General features: G+C 40.1%; 1 protein-coding gene across 1 annotated transcript in view; it reads left to right on the plus strand.

Annotated features, from left to right (window-relative positions):
• Positions 1-357: 357 nt before the first annotated feature.
• The window catches only part of LOC126777947 (uncharacterized), a 63,129-nt gene continuing 45,312 nt past the window's right edge, over positions 358-18,174 (plus strand). The window contains exon 1 of the mRNA XM_050501270.1: positions 358-523. The gene's annotated coding sequence lies outside the window, so the exon portion shown is untranslated. The remainder of the gene's footprint in view (positions 524-18,174) is intronic.

Raw genomic sequence — 18,174 nt, forward strand, 5'->3', positions numbered from 1 at the left:
TCATAATTTACAACGAAATGCCCGCCTTACAAAATGAAACATTTATATTCATAGTCAGTCTAAGCTAAAATACAAGGCTGAAGTACTCGGTCACGCCTAAAAAGGACTCTGAATTAACTGGTCCTTTATAATGGTACACTCATTGCACGGACGCATTCGTCGGGTTCAAGGAACCGGCCAATGAAGACCCGCGCAATTACCGGCTGAATCATGGCCAAAAAAGAATGCTATGCGGAGTTCCAATTGCAACTGTGTGTTGTATTTTCTCCCGATTATCAGGGAGCGTTTGAAGGATGCAGTCGGGGGGCGCGAAGGGTGAGGCCTCGCGGCGCCTCAGTCGAGCCGCAACCGTCGCGCCGTACGCACGCATTGTCACTTAAGTGTTACCAAATGAAGACTTCGCGGAGTCACAATTCGCGATCGACTTACATTCGTAAAGTAAAAATCGCCGGTTTCTGTTGACTGTGTTTATCGATACCTTCTAGGATAAGACTCTTTAGGACTGTACCGGTTTGTGGCTAATGTGAGTTGATATCTTGCAGCGTTCGCCTGCAAAACACGTGCCCTAGATTTGGGTGTCGTCGCTGGACCACTCGAATGCTACATTTTTACATTTATTTAAAACTAGTTAATGCTTCTTTAATTTGTTTCACGTAGATATAGATTTATGTAGAATATTCTTTTTAGAAATAAAATGTAAATATGAGATTTTTTTTATCATTTCTAGCATCTAGAAATTTATCTTTACTTTATAATACTCAATGCTCTATGTACTTACTGCATGCGACTTGGCAAGGCATAATACACATATAAATATAAATACATACATACATACATAAGGCAAATTTCGACATATTTAATGTATGCTTTGGTTTTATGTAACGTTGAAGTAGCAATCATTAAGTGAGTGAGCGCACTGTATCAATAAATCATCGAATTGACATTTACATTTTAGCAATAACCTTAAAATCCATAGCCGTTTTAACGGAACCGCATAGAGTCTACTGTCGCGCCCGACGTACATATCATATCTATTTAGTTTGATGCATTTTAGACCGTCACATTCTTGTTTTAGAGTAGATTTTTGAATGAAAATTCCAAGTAGAAACATTAAAGCCGAATGTCTGTAAATTTACTGTCTTATTTCTTCATTTTTAGTTAGCTCCTCTGCAATGCTTCGCCAGTCGCTGTACTTTTCGTAGACAGATAGATGTTGCATTTGGTCTAGACTATTGTAGAAATCGTATGACATTTGTATCCGTATTTAATGTTCTAAGATCTGTCTTCGATTGATGACAGTGTGATGTACTATGAAGGGCGTGATATCCACGTGTGACTTAAGGTAAATAATTGATACCACGTGGTTCAGAGTTCACTTAACTTCCCCCTTTAGGGGTTGAGCGCTCGCTTCCGGTAATCGCAGACCTGTACAACAGCTGTTATTAATTTCACTGTACAAATTGTATTGCTGAGTTTATTACTTATTGCCAATCATGGTTTAAGTTCATATACTAAATATGCGATGATGATTGTGTGATAAATATGAATTATAATTAGTTTTTTTTTTATATATTTCGAGTTTATAGTTCGGTAATCATTTTCGATGACGATCAGTTTTCAAATACACAGACGACTTAATATCCGAATCGGATCATTTAGCAGAACACATTAGATGATATCGGCTGTGTGCGTGTACGTGGCGGTCTGAGAGCGTGGGGTGGGGTGGCAGGCACATGGCGATCGATGCGGCGTCGCCCGCGTATCATTTGCGTGCGACCCTTCACCCCGCAGCCCCCTTGACCCGACTGGATATAGGCAACTACTGACACTGTATTCAACGGTTGTTGTCGGTTTCGTAAGGCATGCCTGTCACATGGGTAACATTTTTGGGTTATGTAATTGTCTGGATATCGGACGGACGATACACACGGTTATTTTATATTAATTCACTTTGCTATTATATATTGATTCTATGGAAATAGAAGTGATAGAATTCGCAAAGTTAAGGCTAAAAATTATAACTAATTATCCAAAAATCAAAATGTAATCGCCACATTAACTTCTACTTCATCTACTCTGTAAAGATTACAAATAAGTTTATTAACGAAAAATAACAAATTAGATGATAATTTTTTGCGTCTAAAAAAATTTATTGCTTGAATATTTTTCTTCTTATCTTAATAAATAAAAATGAATTGTAAGTTTACCTAGCTTTCCGGAACGAATCATTCGATTGTGATAAAACACGATTATTTTGCACGTTTGTCCTTCAAAATAAATGTTTTAACTAGTCCCCTCTTCTATCCGTGCGAAGCCTAGGCGGGTTTATTATAAAAGAGTGGAAAATTAATCTTATATTATTCAAAATATATATTATGTCATAAAAAATCAAAATTAAAAAAATGCCGAAAATTCCCCATAAAAACGTCTCGATCATAGGTTTTTGCACATCGATAGAATGGAAGAGATGTTTATTACAAGTCTAAATCGTTACGGGTTTATATATCATAACATTTTAGTACGGACAGACGACGCGTCAAAGCGTTTGTTTCTACTTAACTAACATTTTATATCTTTATAAAATATATTACCAGAACGACCGAGCTTAGTTCGACTATAATTATTCCGTAACAGCCTGTGAATGTCCCACTCCAAGCCCCCTCTCCTTTTTCGAGGAGAAGGTTTGGAGCTTATTCCGCCACGCTGCTCCAGTGCGGGTTGGTGGAATACACATGTGGCAGAATTTCAGTGAAATTAGACACATGCAAGTTTCCTCACGATGTCTTCCTATAATTAGTAGTTATAACATAATTGTATTTTTTTATTGGGGTTTTCTTCTCTTAAATCGTTGCTGATATTATAGGCCTTTCACGCCTCAACTCATCATCCGCTCATCATAAAATTTACACGTTATCAGCGATACAGAAAAAGACAGGGTACTTAATACATGGATCACATGCAGGGGAAGCCGCGGCCGGAAAATGGTAGGGAATAAAAAACGCAGAGTTGGTATTTATGATTTATTGCTGTTCATGCCTAAGATAATATCATAACATAAAAGTATATTTGTAATTATGTAAGAAAGTGTAAAATTTGAATTTCTTGCGTTCATTTGGGTACGTTTCGTTATAAATTGTATCACAAAACGATGGTAGATTTACATACAATTTAATCCCGTAACATGAAGATTTAGTAGTAATTGTAAGAGCTATAAGATAAGGATAAAAATAAGTACTGATAATAAAAAAAACCTTCATATTCATGACACACGAATTATATTCACAGAATCGCTATGTGGTTTCGTCACAGAAATAACTATCTAAATTAAACAAATAATAATTATTCAAAAGGTCTATTTAACTATTAATACAACATTAATTTACATTAAAGCCTTAATGAAATACAAATTAAAAATAAAACATAGTTACTAATATTACAATACAATAATAGTTACAAATGGTGACCGCCTTTTTTTTTTTCTCGCTGGAAAAACACATTTATGTGTTTCCCCCACATGAGGTGGGGGGGTATGTGGGACTCGCCGGCGCTGAAGGCGCCGGAATACCCACTAAAAAACCAGCGGTACCCATTCCATCTTGTCGGGGGACGTCACGATCCTTGCGCATACTACCGTGCCGTCCCGACGGTTGGCCCGCTTCTGCGGGCCTCCAAATCCTAGGGGGTACTCGGGGTACAGAGACCCCCTGGCCCCGGCGACACTCACGGCGGGAGGAGAAGATGCGCATAGCGCCGGCGTCTTCTCCCCGGTTTTCTTCGGCGAAGCGGGTCAGCGGAGGCAATCTCCTCGAGCCCCCGCTCCGCGGCCTCCTTCTGCGACATGACATTTTCGCAGAAGGAGACCATCTCCATCCAGCACCTTTCGCTACCAAGCATGATATTTATCACGCTCGGCAGCGAAAGGTCTCCGCCGATTAAAGTCGCCAGGGAAAGGCGCTGAGGCCCCCAAGCGGCACACTCCATCAGAGTGTGGCATGCCGTGTCCGTAGACGCACCACACTCGTGGCAGGAGGGCGTTACCTCCCGCCTGACTATTCCGTGCAGGTACTTACCGAAGCACCCATGTCCAGTAAGCACCTGAGTCAGTCTGAAGGTCAGTGTGCCGCCTTTTCTCGTTACAATGGTGACCGCCTGGAATGGTGGCAAGAATGCTCTTTGAATCGCAATTTCGATTCTCTGAGCTGTTTTTAATACATATTTACTTAAATTAAAAAAAAGTAGACAGTCTCATGGTAAATGGTCAGCACCACGTATATACATTGACAATATAAGAAACATTATCCATCGCTTACATCACCAATGCGCCACCAACCTTGGGAACTACAACTGGTGGTACTGGTGCTAGAGCTTTGTGCAAGCTCGTCTGGGTAGGTACCGCCCACTCATCAGATATTCAGTGTAATTACAGGTACAAGGGACATAACATCTTAGTTTCCAAGGTTGGTGGCGCATTGGTGATGTAAGCGATGGTTAACATTTCTTACAATGCCAATGTCTAAGGGCGTTTGATGGCCACTTACCATCAGGTGGCCCATATGCTCGTCCGCCTTCCTATTCTATAAAAAAAAAACTACAAAACTACCACTAAATAAAACTTTGATTAATGTATTATGTGGAAGTTATTTAATTCATACAGTAATTCTTCATCTGGTTCCATGTTGGCCTAATCTTGTAATACATGAAATTTCCCCTCCATTCACCCCTTTCCCCTTAACACTTGTACGTTTCGGCCTAATGGCTGCATCCTTCCGGAACAAGATTCACCAATTCCAGGGGATTGGGTATAACGGATATATCCCATTCTTTCTTGTTTTGCCTAAAACCAGTAATTACAACGGTGTAAGTAATTGTTGTTGAATATAATGATTATGAAACTGTTTAATGTTAATTGCTTAAATAATAATCTGGTAATGTTTTGACGATCAAATTATTCACTATTCAACTCTCTTGGATATAATTGTTATGTATGTGTATGTTACTCATCTCCTAAACGGCTGCACCGATTGTGATATAACTTTATGTATATTTGAGTACGATCCTCGATAGTTAAGATTGGGCCTAATAGGTGTTTATAATAAATACAAATATTTCACCCCTACAAAGTCAGGATGCTATTTGTTTTTATATGTCGTGTATAATTCGAATATGAAATAAAGTATATATATATATATATATATATATATATATATATATATATATATATATATTTATATAATAAGACATAAAAAGCACACCTTATGCATCCTCAACTTGTTCGAAATAGACAGTAATCACTTTTGTAGCAGATTTTTAAGTTCCTCTTACAATTTAAGAAAAAGTATCAAAAAGCTTAAACTAATGTTATTAATAATCTTTATAATTATTATATATCAAAGTAAGTTAAATAAAATAAATTTGCAAGATAAAATAGATATCGACATATTAATAAAAAAATTGAAATTATATTTATTATTTTAATAATCATTATAAAATAATGGGAATCAAACTTATAATGAAAACTAGTCTGTTATATTTAGTTCAGTCTATAGAAGATATATGTACTGTGAAAGCATAATATCTTAATAGAAAACTTTGATATAATATTATTGTATTAGAGAAGTCAAGATAGTCCAGTAGATAAAACGTGTAAATCATAAAAATGATTGCAGGTTCAAGTCCAGATTTGCGCTTATGATTCTCATGTTCGAAATATCTACATGATTTAAATCAGCAGCGTGGTGGAATAAGCTCTAAAGCTTAAGAGACCTTAGCCCAGCAGGACACTTGCAGGTTGTTTACATTACTTTTAATATTATCGTATCTTTAGTGGTGGTACGGCTTTGTACAAGCTCGGCTGGGTAGGTAGCACACACACTTATCAGATATTCTACCGTAAAACAGTAGTACTTGATATTGTTGTGTTCCGGTTTGAAGGGTGAGTGAGCCAGTGTAATTACAGGCACAAGAGACATAAAAATCTTAGTCCCCAAGGGTGGTGGCGCATTGGCTATGTAAGCGATGGTTAACATTTCTTACAATGCCAATGTCTAAGGGCGTTGGTGACTTTCCATTAGGTGGCCCATACGCTCGTCCGCCTTTCTATTCTATAAAAAAATAAAAAATAATCAAAACTACCCAATTCTTCTTTCGTTCTGTTAAATTGAATTCCAAGCTTAATTAAATTTGATAAATTATTTTTATTTATTAATAATTACATATATATTTTGTTCTTACTGATTCTTATATTGTTTTTATATAAAAGGCCTCACATTCGGAAGACGAATCGTAAAAAACTTCTACTATCCATTTATTGAATTTGATAAAGTTCTGAATATTTTACGTCGACGTTATGGAGTAACTGTTGTATGTAGATCAATGTATGAAGGTTACCTAACGATCGGAAGTAACGACTTCTGTGGAGCATTTTCTACCGGATTTACTTGCCTTTCTAATAAAGTGGTGGTGTTGTTTGGATAGGTACTCACTGGACCCACTTATCACATATTCAATTTGACGAGCTGGTTGGCGTGGTTGGTAGATACTTGCCTTTCACGCCGAAGGTTGTGGGTTCGATTCCCACCCAGGACAGACATTTGTGTGCATAAACACGTCTGTTTTTCCTTAGTCTGGGTGTAATTATCTATATAAGTATGTATTTATAAAAGAAAAGTAGTATATGTAGTATATCAGTTGTCTGGTTTCCATAGCACAAGCTTTGTACAAGCTTAATTTGGGATCAGATGGCCATGTGTGAAAAATGTCCCAGGATATTATTATTATTCAACCGCCAAAAATTTAGCATAACTTGTATTGTTGCGTCCCGATTCGATTAGATGCGAAGGATGAATAAACTAGTTTGACTAATGACAAAATAGAACTGAACATAAAAAGGCGTAAGTACGCAAGGATAAATCACCCTTGAATTGCTTTCTTATTTAACGGGAGTTGTGTTGAGTGTGTATAAGGAACTCCATGATACATTATCTTAATATAACTTTATTGATTTACACAAGGCACGCGATTGAAGCTCATAGGAGACCTAATCTTTTCACGTAAACCGTAAATGATATTATAACATTAGAAAATTTGGACAAATTATACACTTTAATCATGAATATGAATGAAAATCCATACGGTAGTTAGTACGCGAATGTACATTCAAGTCACTGAGGTGGATTTTTTTTATGTTTTGAGTATTCTAATTATAATATCAAATATATAATTTACTTTTTTCTTATATACTCGATCTTAACAAAATAAAAATAAATAATACATTTTAAAATTCAAAATAGGTAGACGGGTTAGCAAATGGGCCACTTAATGGTAAGTGGTACCATTATAAATAACATCATCGTTGGCCAACCTTGGAAACTAAGCTGTTATGCCTTGTGCCTGTAATAACACTTGCCATCAAACCAAAATAATTGGTAACTGAGTGGAGCTACAAGTCGAGATGGCCCAGTGGTAAGAACGCGTGAATCTTAACCGATTAACGTGGGTTCAAACCCGAGCAAGCACCTCTGAATTTACATATTTCTGTTTATATTTCATCTCATGCTTTTCGGTGAAAGAAAACATCGTGAGGAAACCTGCATGTGTCTAATGTCGCATTAGAGCAGCGTGGTGGAATGAGCTCCAAATCTTCTCCTCCAAAAAGGGTGAGGAGGCCTTAGTATGTACTGTGACTGGAGCTACCTAAATTCTAATATACAAAACCTTACCACCCAAAAGATTATATATATATATATATATATATATATATATATATATATAACGGTATATATATATATGCACATATAGCCCTTACCGTTCTATTATACTTTTCTCCACAGTTAGGTTGCCTCAAAGAGGTCGCTTCTTATCTCCGTCCGTTATTCGAGAAACAAATCGTTTTGCTTACGTATAATAGAATTGTTTACGAGGCGTAATTCAGACGATACCGTTGGTTTTGTTTTTTGTTTCATGTTATAACGTGAAGAGAAAACTTTTTACCCCTTTTTAATTTTATTGCGTTCACGGGAGATATTGCAATTTCATATGATTAATGTTTATATGGAGAAGAAAGTTACAGTAACAGTACAGTAACAGTCTGTAAATATCTCACTGCTGGGCTGAGGCCTCTTCTCCTTTTTTTTAAAAAGGTTTGGAGCTTATTCCTTTATTTTGTTATAAAAAAAGTTAAAATTTATGTATATTTTTAAAACATTCATTGTTTACGTTCATACTGCCAACACTGACTGACTGACTGACGTACATAGTGTATCGTTTGTTGTAAAATGTTTCAATTCATTAACATTTCATTGGGCTTACTAATATACCATACCGAGGTTTCGAAAAGCAATTAAAAATATACATATATATTAAATGTTAAAACTATTTTTTATTAACGATGAATAACGATTAAATTTCGATGACTGTGGGACCTCTACAATAATAATAATAATACTGTTGTTTGATGGGCCGGTTGGCGTGGTTGGTAGATACTTGCCTTCCACGCCGAAGGTTGTGGGTTTGATATCCATCCAGGACAGTATTTTGTGTGCATGGACACGTCTGTTTGTCCTGAGTCTGTGTATAATTATCTATATAAGTATGTATTTACAAAAAAAGTAGTATATGTAGTATATCAGTTGTCTGCTTTCCAAATTACAAGCTCTTCTTGGTAATCAGATGGCCGTGTGTGAATAATGTACCAGGATATTATTATTATTGTTACTCAATATAAATTATAAGCGACAATTAGACTAAAGTGTCCACAACTAAAATATATACTTATATTCACAATACCGTTGATTGTTTTGATAGAATCAGTGATAATCATTGTATAAACACAAGACGTGAGGTTACGCTTATATTTGAAGTTTACGACTCTGCGAAGTAAATAAACCTCTCAGGGGGTTTAGGTATTCGTTAGTATAACCAAACACTGCAGATGTTTTAACTTTTTCAATTAATAAATTTAATATTTTGTTTAGAAGTCTGTTATTAATAAGAAATATTACTCAAGACAATCTATACGAATATCATAAATGCGAAAGTAACTCAGGTTGTCTGTTACGTGGCCAAACAACTAAAACGATTTTGATGAATTTGGTTTGAAGCAAGCATGAACCCCAAGAAAGGAGACTACTTTTCTATAAAGTCATACTTATTAATATTGTCTGACCTGTGATTCTTCTCTCGATGAAAGAAATTCAGCGGTTTTTTTATCATGTCTTGTTTACAAATTTTTATTTTAAATAACACCTGGACGCGATCGTTTCATTCCCAAGACACGCTATCATTCATAGATTCATTAACTTTGTGTGTAATAACCTTTTGCACATAAGCATTCCTTTACATTTTTTTTTAATTTAACAACAGAGGCATTTGAACGCTCTTAAGCACGCAGGTGAAGTAACAGTAACAGCCTGTGAAAGTCCCACTGCTGGGCTAAGGCCTCTTCCCCTTTTTTTTTTGAGGAAAGAAGAAAGTTTGGAGCTTATTGGAGCAGTGTGGTGGACACTGCTCCAATGCGGGTTGGTGGAATACACATGTGGCAGAATTTGAATGAAATTAGACACATGCAGGTTGTCTCACGATGTTTTTCTTCACCGTAAAGCACGAGATGAATTATAATCAAAAATAAGACATAAAATTTCACTGGTGCTTGCCCGGGTGCCCACGATCATCGGTTAAGATTCACGCGTTCTAACCACTAGGCCTCTTGCGGGCTGTATATGTAGGCCAGATCTAAGAATTGATAACTTCATGAACTGTATGGAAAATACCCGCTGCCCAGGTCATGATATGGTCTGGCTAGCTCAATTAATAATTACAGTTTGATGACATGAACAGCTAAACCCATGGCTACCTCTAGATAAAGCATTTGTAATAATAATATACAATATTTACATAATCCACCGCTGAAGGCGCTGGTTTAAGCGATTTGGTCAGTTTTAGCTGACTTTAAATAACTGACCTTCTAATACCTTTGATACTAAGTGGTATTGAATATTTAAAATAACAAAAAAAAATAGAGTGGTAGTGGCCGCTTCGCTTCGAGGCGTGCTATATATTTATACTCCGTCCTGCCGATACCAGCTACCTTAATTATCCCGGCTACACGCTTGAAGAATCCTTCAAAGCGAAAGCCGGAGTATGCTTGTTCGTCAGGACGGATGTTTGCTGTCACCGACTGCGCTGCTTGGAGGACCCCTCCTTCTCCATGTTGGTGGTACGTGTGGACCTGGTTCGTCAGAGCCGAGTCTACGTGTGCCTCTACAGATCCCACAATGGTGACTTGGAGACAAGCCGACTATTTGACCATCTTAGTCGGGTGGCAGATGCTGCGCAAGAGCAATTTCCTAACGCGGAATTGGTGTTTTTGGGGGACTTTAATGCTCACCACGAATCCTGGTTGAAATCCCTCAAAACTGACCATGCTGGAAGGACTGCTCATGCTTTTGCTCTCACACATGACTTGACCCAACTGGTTGATCAGCCCACCAGGATCCCAGACATTGATGGGCAAGCACCTTCTCTACTGGACCTTCTGCTGACTTCTCACCCGGTAGAATATCAGGTTGTGGTTCAGGCTCCTCTTGGCTCTTCGGATCACAGCCTTATTTCTACCAGAGTTCCACAGGCCAAGCTGCCGCCACTAGCGGTATGCAAACGTCGCGTTTGGCACTATAAGTCGGCGGATTGGGACGGTATGCGCGATTACTATGCGTCGGTCCCTTGGAAGGAACGTTGCTTCAGTGGGAATGACCCGACAACTAGTGCCGCTGCTGTTGCTGGCGAGATCATGCTGGGAATGGAATACTACATTCCTAGCTCAGATCTCGTCAGTAGGAGTACGCGTAACCGTTGGTTCACTCGTGAATGTGCCGACGCTGTATCAGCTAAGCAGGCGGCATATCGCAAGTGGATCAACGGCTGCATTAGCGGGGCATCTAACATTGACTCACTGAAAGCAAACTATAATAAAAATTCCAAGTCCTGTAGAAAGGCATACACGAGAGCGGATGCACAGCGCATTGAACAGATTGGTCATGACCTTGTTTCGCATCCTAGGGGCTCCCGTAGCTTCTGGCGTCTGACCAAGTCTGTGCAAAACAACTTCTGCCAACCTTCGCTGCCACCGCTCAGAAATCCAGACGGATCGCTAGCTCACAGTCCGCAAGAGCAAGCTGATCTCCTGGCTAAACTCTTTGCCGACAATTCCGTCATCGATGATTGTAGTGCACTGCCACCTACAATACCTGCATGTGGCCATACGATGCCTGACATTAAAATCAGGCAACGTGATGTGCGTGCGGAGCTGCAATCACTTGATGTACGGAAAGCTAGCGGTCCCGATGGAATACCAGCCATAGTGCTGAAGAAGTGCGCAGCGGAGCTGTCTCCTGTGTTAACGCGCCTGTTCCAACTTTCTCTCTCTTCGGGAAGTGTGCCGGAGGCTTGGAGAAGAGCTAATGTGCAAGCGGTTCCCAAAAAAGGGGATCGGTCTGACCCGGCAAATTATCGGCCAATAGCTATCACCTCAGTACTTTGTAAGGTGATGGAACGGATTTTAAACAACCAACTGATCCATTACCTAGAAGATCACTGTCTAATTAATGATCGTCAGTACGGTTTTCGACCAAAACGGTCCACAGGTGATCTTCTAGCGTACGTAACACACCTCTGGGGTGAAGCTATCGACAAGCATGGAGAATCGTTGGCTGTCAGCCTCGATATCTCCAAGGCTTTCGACAGGGTCTGGCACAGAAGTCTTCTCTCCAAGCTACCGGCATATGGTCTGCCTGCTCAGCTATGCACCTGGATTGCCAGCTTCCTACACAAGCGTAGCCTTCGTGTTTTAGTAGATGGTTGCGCTTCACAATTCTATGTAGTGAATGCTGGGGTCCCCCAGGGATCTGTGCTATCTCCCACACTCTTTCTTTTGCATATCAATGATATGCTCTCCCTTGGGAACATACATTGCTATGCAGATGATATGAATGGGGCTCTGATAATCTTGTTGAGTTTAATGCCAAGAAAACACAGGTATGCGCTCTCACGGCGAAAAAGTCAACATTTTCCCCTCTTCCCTCCCTCTGTGGTACTCCGCTGGTGATGCAAAGCAAAATCGCCATGCTGGGGATTGACGTTCGCTGCGACCTTAGTCCAAGGGATTACATCGAGGCTGTTATAAAAACAGCTTCACGGAAACTCGGAGTTCTGAACAAGGTGCGGCGCTTTTTCACCCCACAACAACTGTGCCTGCTGTACAAAACACAGGTACGGTCTTGCGTGGAATATTGCTCGCACCTTTGGGATGGCTCCGCTAAGTACCTACTTGAGGCCTTGGACCGGTTGCAGCGACGTGCCGTACGCATTATTGGCGACGTAAAGGTCACAAACACCCTTGAACCTTTACAATTGCGTCGTGAGATAGCAGCACTGAGCGCTTTCTATCGACTGTATCACGGCGAGTGCTCTGAGGAATTATTCTCTCTAATTCCTGCTTCCCCCTTCCTTCTTAAGTCCACGCGGGCTGGTTCTCGATGTCACCGCCTAACTGTGACATCAATTCCATCGCGAACAAAGAAATTTGGCAACTCCTTTCTTTGTCGCACTTCCAAAAAATGGAATTCCTTACCAGCTCACGTATTCCCCTCCTCTTACAACCTGGGTTCCTTCAAACGAGGCGTGAAGAGGCATCTTGCGGGCCGGCAAGGCGAAGGCGGCTAGTGCAGAACGTTTTTCCCGTCTGTACTGGCCGTCGTCGCGTTTGGACTCTACTACCACTTACCATCAGGTGGAGTAGAGTCATTTGCCCTCCCGGCGATATAAAAAAAAAAAAAAATTAAAACAAGTGTATTTTATACTGAACTATTCAAGTGTTGTCAAGCACTCGCTTCTCGAAAGCCGTGTAATGATCAAATAAAGTCGGTTATGATTTTCTTAATAATTATTTTACGGTTGTTATCTTGGCTCCCGGTCTTTTGGCACCACTGACATGGTCTGAGATTGGCTTTTACACTATTCGACTCCTTTAAGTTCTTTTGTTAACGAATAAAAAAGTTTATTGTTGTTTTTAAAACTTGCCGATTCGCATTAATGAAATACGTTAAGCTGTTTCCTTTTGTTCGATTGTTATTTAAATTTGGAATTCGTATTGTTTTTTTTTTGTGAATTAGTATCTATATTATAAAGAGGTGAAGGTTATAATTTTGGACGTAAGAGATAAACGATTATAAAAACGTACTGGTGATAGGGCTTTGTGCAAGCTCGTCTGGGTAGATACCACCCTCTCATCAGATATTCTACCGCAAAACATCAGTACTTGGTATTGTTGTGTTCCGGTTTGAAGGGTGTGTGAGCCACTGTAATTACAAGCGCAAGGGACATAACATCTTAGTTCCTAAGGTTGGTGGCGCATTGGTGAAGTAAGCGAGGGTTAACATTTCTTACAATGCCAATGTCTATGGGCGTTGGTGACCACTTACCATCAGGTGACCCATGCTCGTCCGCCTGCCTATTCTATAAAAAGAAAAAAACTTTCGCCAGTATCTATAACGAACCTTCAAGAACCGACATATATACTAATATTATAAATACCAAATTATATGAAAATAAGTTTGTCTATCATCCTTTAACACATCAACGCCTCGGCGAAAGACGACAATAAAATTATATAGCTTAACTCATTTTCTCGGAACGTAAATGTACAATTTGTTTTGTTAAATGAATCGCAAGTTCTCATAATATAAATTTTATTAACCATTGCCGTATCGTATCTCGAAATCACGACGCCGCCTCGTGATCGTCTTTCGTATCTGATCCATGACAAGAACCATACTCCAAACATGGTATGCCTCTACAAATCGACTGAAAAATATTGTAGTATTATGCTTTATATGGAAAAAAATCCGTAAGGTTTGAGAAGTAAATAGACCTTAACTAACTTAAGGATGAGTAGTTGAAGAGACAAGCGAAAACAATTAACTTTGTTAACATATAAAAAAGTGAAGCCAAGTGAACCAAAAACGGTGATTGTGGGTTCAAACGCGGGCAATCACCACTGAAATTTCATGTGCTTAATTTTTGATTATAATTCATCTCGTGCTTTACGGTGAAGAAAAACATTCTGAGGAAACCTGCATGTGTCTAATTTCACTGAAATTCTGCCACATGTGTATTCCATGAACCCGCACTGGAGCAGCATACTGGAATAACCTTCTCCTCAAAAAAGGGACCGGAGACCTTTAACCCAGCAGTGGGACAATCACGGGCTGTTACGGAACATATAATCAATAACTCATTTCATTTTACTTTTAAAATTCAAGGAACGATAAAACATGTATAACAGGCGTTAACCTTGCTCCTTAAAGGTTACAATTTATCAATTCAAATTCAACCTTAAGGTTTGAATTTACGACATGCAATTTTGTACCTTATCTTAAAATAAATGTGAATTATAATTGCTTATATGTCATTACTAATGTTTTATATATAAATCTTTTAGGTTTTGTATATTGAAGAATATAAGAACTATTTTAAGAATATAAGAATTATTTTACTGGTGGTAGGGCTTTGTGCAAGCTCGTCTGGGTAGGTACCACCCACTCATCAGATATTCTACCGCAAAACAGCAATACTTGATATTGTTGTGTTCCGGTTTGAAGGGTGAGTGAGCCAGTGTAATTACAGGCACAAGGAACATAAAATCTTAGTTCCCAAGGTTGGTGGCGCATTGGCTATAAGCGATGGTTGACATTTCTTACAATGCCAATGTCTAAGAGCGTTTGGTAACCACTTACCATCAGGTGGCCCATATGCTCGTCCACCTTCCTATTCTATAAAAAAAAAAAAAAGAGTGTTTGTAAACTATCCTTACTTATAAACGTCATTTAGCGGGTGATTAGTTAAACAATGCTGTCTTCTTCTTTCGAATGTCAAATCAATTATGACAGAAAGAGATAACTCATTGTTTAACTAAACAGCCACTAAGCAACGTTTATTGCTATAATAAATATTCTGATTTTCATATGAAAATATTATAATCCAGTTGTCGCCTGCAGCTTCCACCACGCGTGGTTCAGGTGTGAAGTGTGTCTAGTTTAGTAAATAAGTTGTGAAACCGTAACAAATAAACCAATATGGTATCGCGTTAATAATATTGGTTTGGGTTTAAAAGGGATAAAGTAGATTTCAATAATTATAATTAATGTAGTCCGTAATGTGGCTTTTGTTTTTTTTTATTAATTATATATAATTAATATATTATCATACTAATAAAGAATTGTAGTAATTATTTCAATTATGAGTTGAGAAAACAAAATTGAATGATCTAGAATAATAAAATTGAAAGCATAATAATGTTCTATTTGTTTTGAAGTAAAATATTAACCAAAACTGAAAACAAAAATTATTGAAATATTCTTTGCAATAACTAATAAAACATTTTGATTACTGAGTCCCGACCAAATTTATAGATGGAGATAGACAGCGTCATGAAATCACATCCAAATTAATATATAAATCTGATGAGTTTTTTTTTTTAATGCGCCGGGATGGCAAATGACTCTACTCCACCTGATGGTAAGTGGTAGTAGAGTCCAAACGCGACGATGGCCAGTACAGTCGGGAAGAATGTTCTGTACTAGCCGTCCCCGCCTTGCCGGCCCGCAAGATGCCTCTTCACGCCTCGTTTGAAGGAACCCGGGTTGTAAGAGGAGAGGAACACGTGAGCTGGTAAGGAATTCCATTTTTTGGTAGTGCGACAAAAAAAGGAGTTACCAAATTTCTTTGTGCGCGATGGAATTGATGTCACAGTTAGGCGGTGACATCGAGAACCAGCTCGCGTGGAATCAAGAAGGAAGGGGGAAGCAGGAATTAGAGAGAATAATTCCTCAGAGCACTCGCCGTGATACAGTCGATAGCTGACGAATCTGTTTTTATAATAGCCCCGATGTAATCCCTTGGACTAAGGTCGCAGCTAACGTCCATCCTCACCATGGCGATTTTGGTTTGTATCATCAGCGGTGTGCAGAGGAAGGGAAGAGGGGAAAATGGTGACTTTTTCGCTGTGAAAGCGCATACCTGTGTTTTCTTGGCATTAAACTCAACAAGATTATCAGAACCCCATTTGGCGATGAGCTCTAACGTCCTATCGAGTGCAATGACAAGATTCTCCCGCCTCTCCTCAGTTTCCATCCACCCAGCCACTGCGCGTCCGTGGTATCCACCATGCACTGTACTATCATCTGCATAGCAATGTATGTTCCCAAGAGAGAGCATATTATTGATATGCAAAAGAAAGAGTGTGGGAGATAGCACAGATCCCTGGGGGACTCCAGCATTCACTACATAGAATTGTGAAGCGCAACCATCTATTAAAACACGAAGGCTACACTTGTGTAGGAAGCTGGCAATCCAGGTGCATAGCTGAGCAGGCAGACCATAAGCCGGTAGCTTGGAGAGAAGACTTCTGTGCCAGACCCTGTCGAAAGCCTTGGAGATATCGAGGCTGACAGCCAACGATTCTCCATGCTTGTCGATAGCTTCACCTCAGAGGTGTGCTACGTACGCTAGAAGATCACCTGTGGACCGTTTTGGTCGAAACCCGTACTGACGATCATTAATTAGACAGTGATCTTCTAGGTAATGGATTAGTTGGTTGTTTAAAATCCGTTCCATCACCTTACAAAGTACTGAGGTGATAGCTATTGGTCGATAATTTGCCGGGTCAGACCGACCCCCTTTTTTGGGAACCGCTTGCACATTAGCTCTTCTCCAAGCCTCCGGCACACATCTCGAAGAGAGAGAAAGTTGGAACAGGCGCGTTAACATAGGAGACAGCTCCGCCGCGCACTTCTTCAGCACTATGGCTGGTATTCCATCAGGACCGCTAGCTTTCCGTATATCAAGTGATTGCAGCTCCACACGCACATCATGTTGCCTGATTTTGATGTCCGGCATCGTGAGGCCACATGAAGGTATTGTTGGTGGCAGCGCACTACAATCATCGATCACGGAGTTGTCGGCAAAGAGTTTAGCCAGGAGATCGGCTTTCTCCTGCGGACTGTGAGCTAGCGATCTGTCCGGATTTCTGAGCGGTGGCAGCGAAGGTTGGCAGAAATTGTTTTGCACAGACTTGGTCAGACGCCAGAAGCTACGGGAGCCCCTAGGATGCGAAATAAGGTCATGACCAATCTGTACAATGCGCTGTGCATCCGCTCTCGTGTATGCATTCCTACAGGACTTGGAATTTTTATTGTAGTTTGCTTTCAGTGAGTCAATGTTAGATGCCCCGCTAACGCAGCCGTTGATCCACGCGCGATATGCCACCTGCTTAGATGATACAGCGTCGGCACATTCACGAGTGAAGCAACGGCTACGCGTACCCCTACTGATGAGATCTGAGCTAGGAATGTAGTATTCCATTCCTAACATGATCTCATCAGCAACAGCAGTGGCACTAGCTGTCGGGTCATTCCCACTGAAGCAACGTTCCTTCCAAGGGACCGACGCATAGTAATCGCGCATACCGTCCCAATCCGCCGACTTATAGTGCCAAACGCGACGTTTGCATACCGCTAGTGGCGGCAGCTTGGCCTGTGGCACTCTGGTAGAAATAAGGCTGTGATCCGAAGGGCCAAGTGGAGCCTGAACCACAACCTGATATTCCACCGGGTGAGAAGTCAGCAGAAGGTCCAGTAGAGAAGGTGCTTGCCCATCAATGTCTGGGATCCTGGTGGGCTGATCAACCAGTTGGATCAAGTCATGTGTGAGAGCAAAAGCATGAGCAGTCCTTCCAGCATGGTCAGTTTTGAGGGATTTCAACCAGGATTCGTGGTGAGCATTAAAATCCCCCAAAAACACCAATTCCGCGTTAGGAAATTGCTCTTGCGCAGCATCTGCCACCCGACTAAGATGGTCAAATAATCGGCTTGTCTCCAAGTCACCATTGTGGGATCTGTAGAGGCACACGTAGACTCGGCTCTGACGAACCAGGTCCACACGTACCACCAACATGGAGAAGGAGGGGTCCTCCAAGCAGCGCAGTCGGTGACGCATAGTAATCGCGCATACCGTCCCAATCTGCCGACTTATAGTGCCAAACGCGACGTTTGCATACCGCTGATGGCGGCAGCTTGGCCTGTGGCACTTTGGTAGATATAAGGCTGTGATCCGAAGAACCAA

This window comes from Nymphalis io, chromosome 24, assembly GCF_905147045.1.
Source record: "Nymphalis io chromosome 24, ilAglIoxx1.1, whole genome shotgun sequence".
Classification (NCBI taxonomy): domain Eukaryota; kingdom Metazoa; phylum Arthropoda; class Insecta; order Lepidoptera; family Nymphalidae; genus Nymphalis; species Nymphalis io.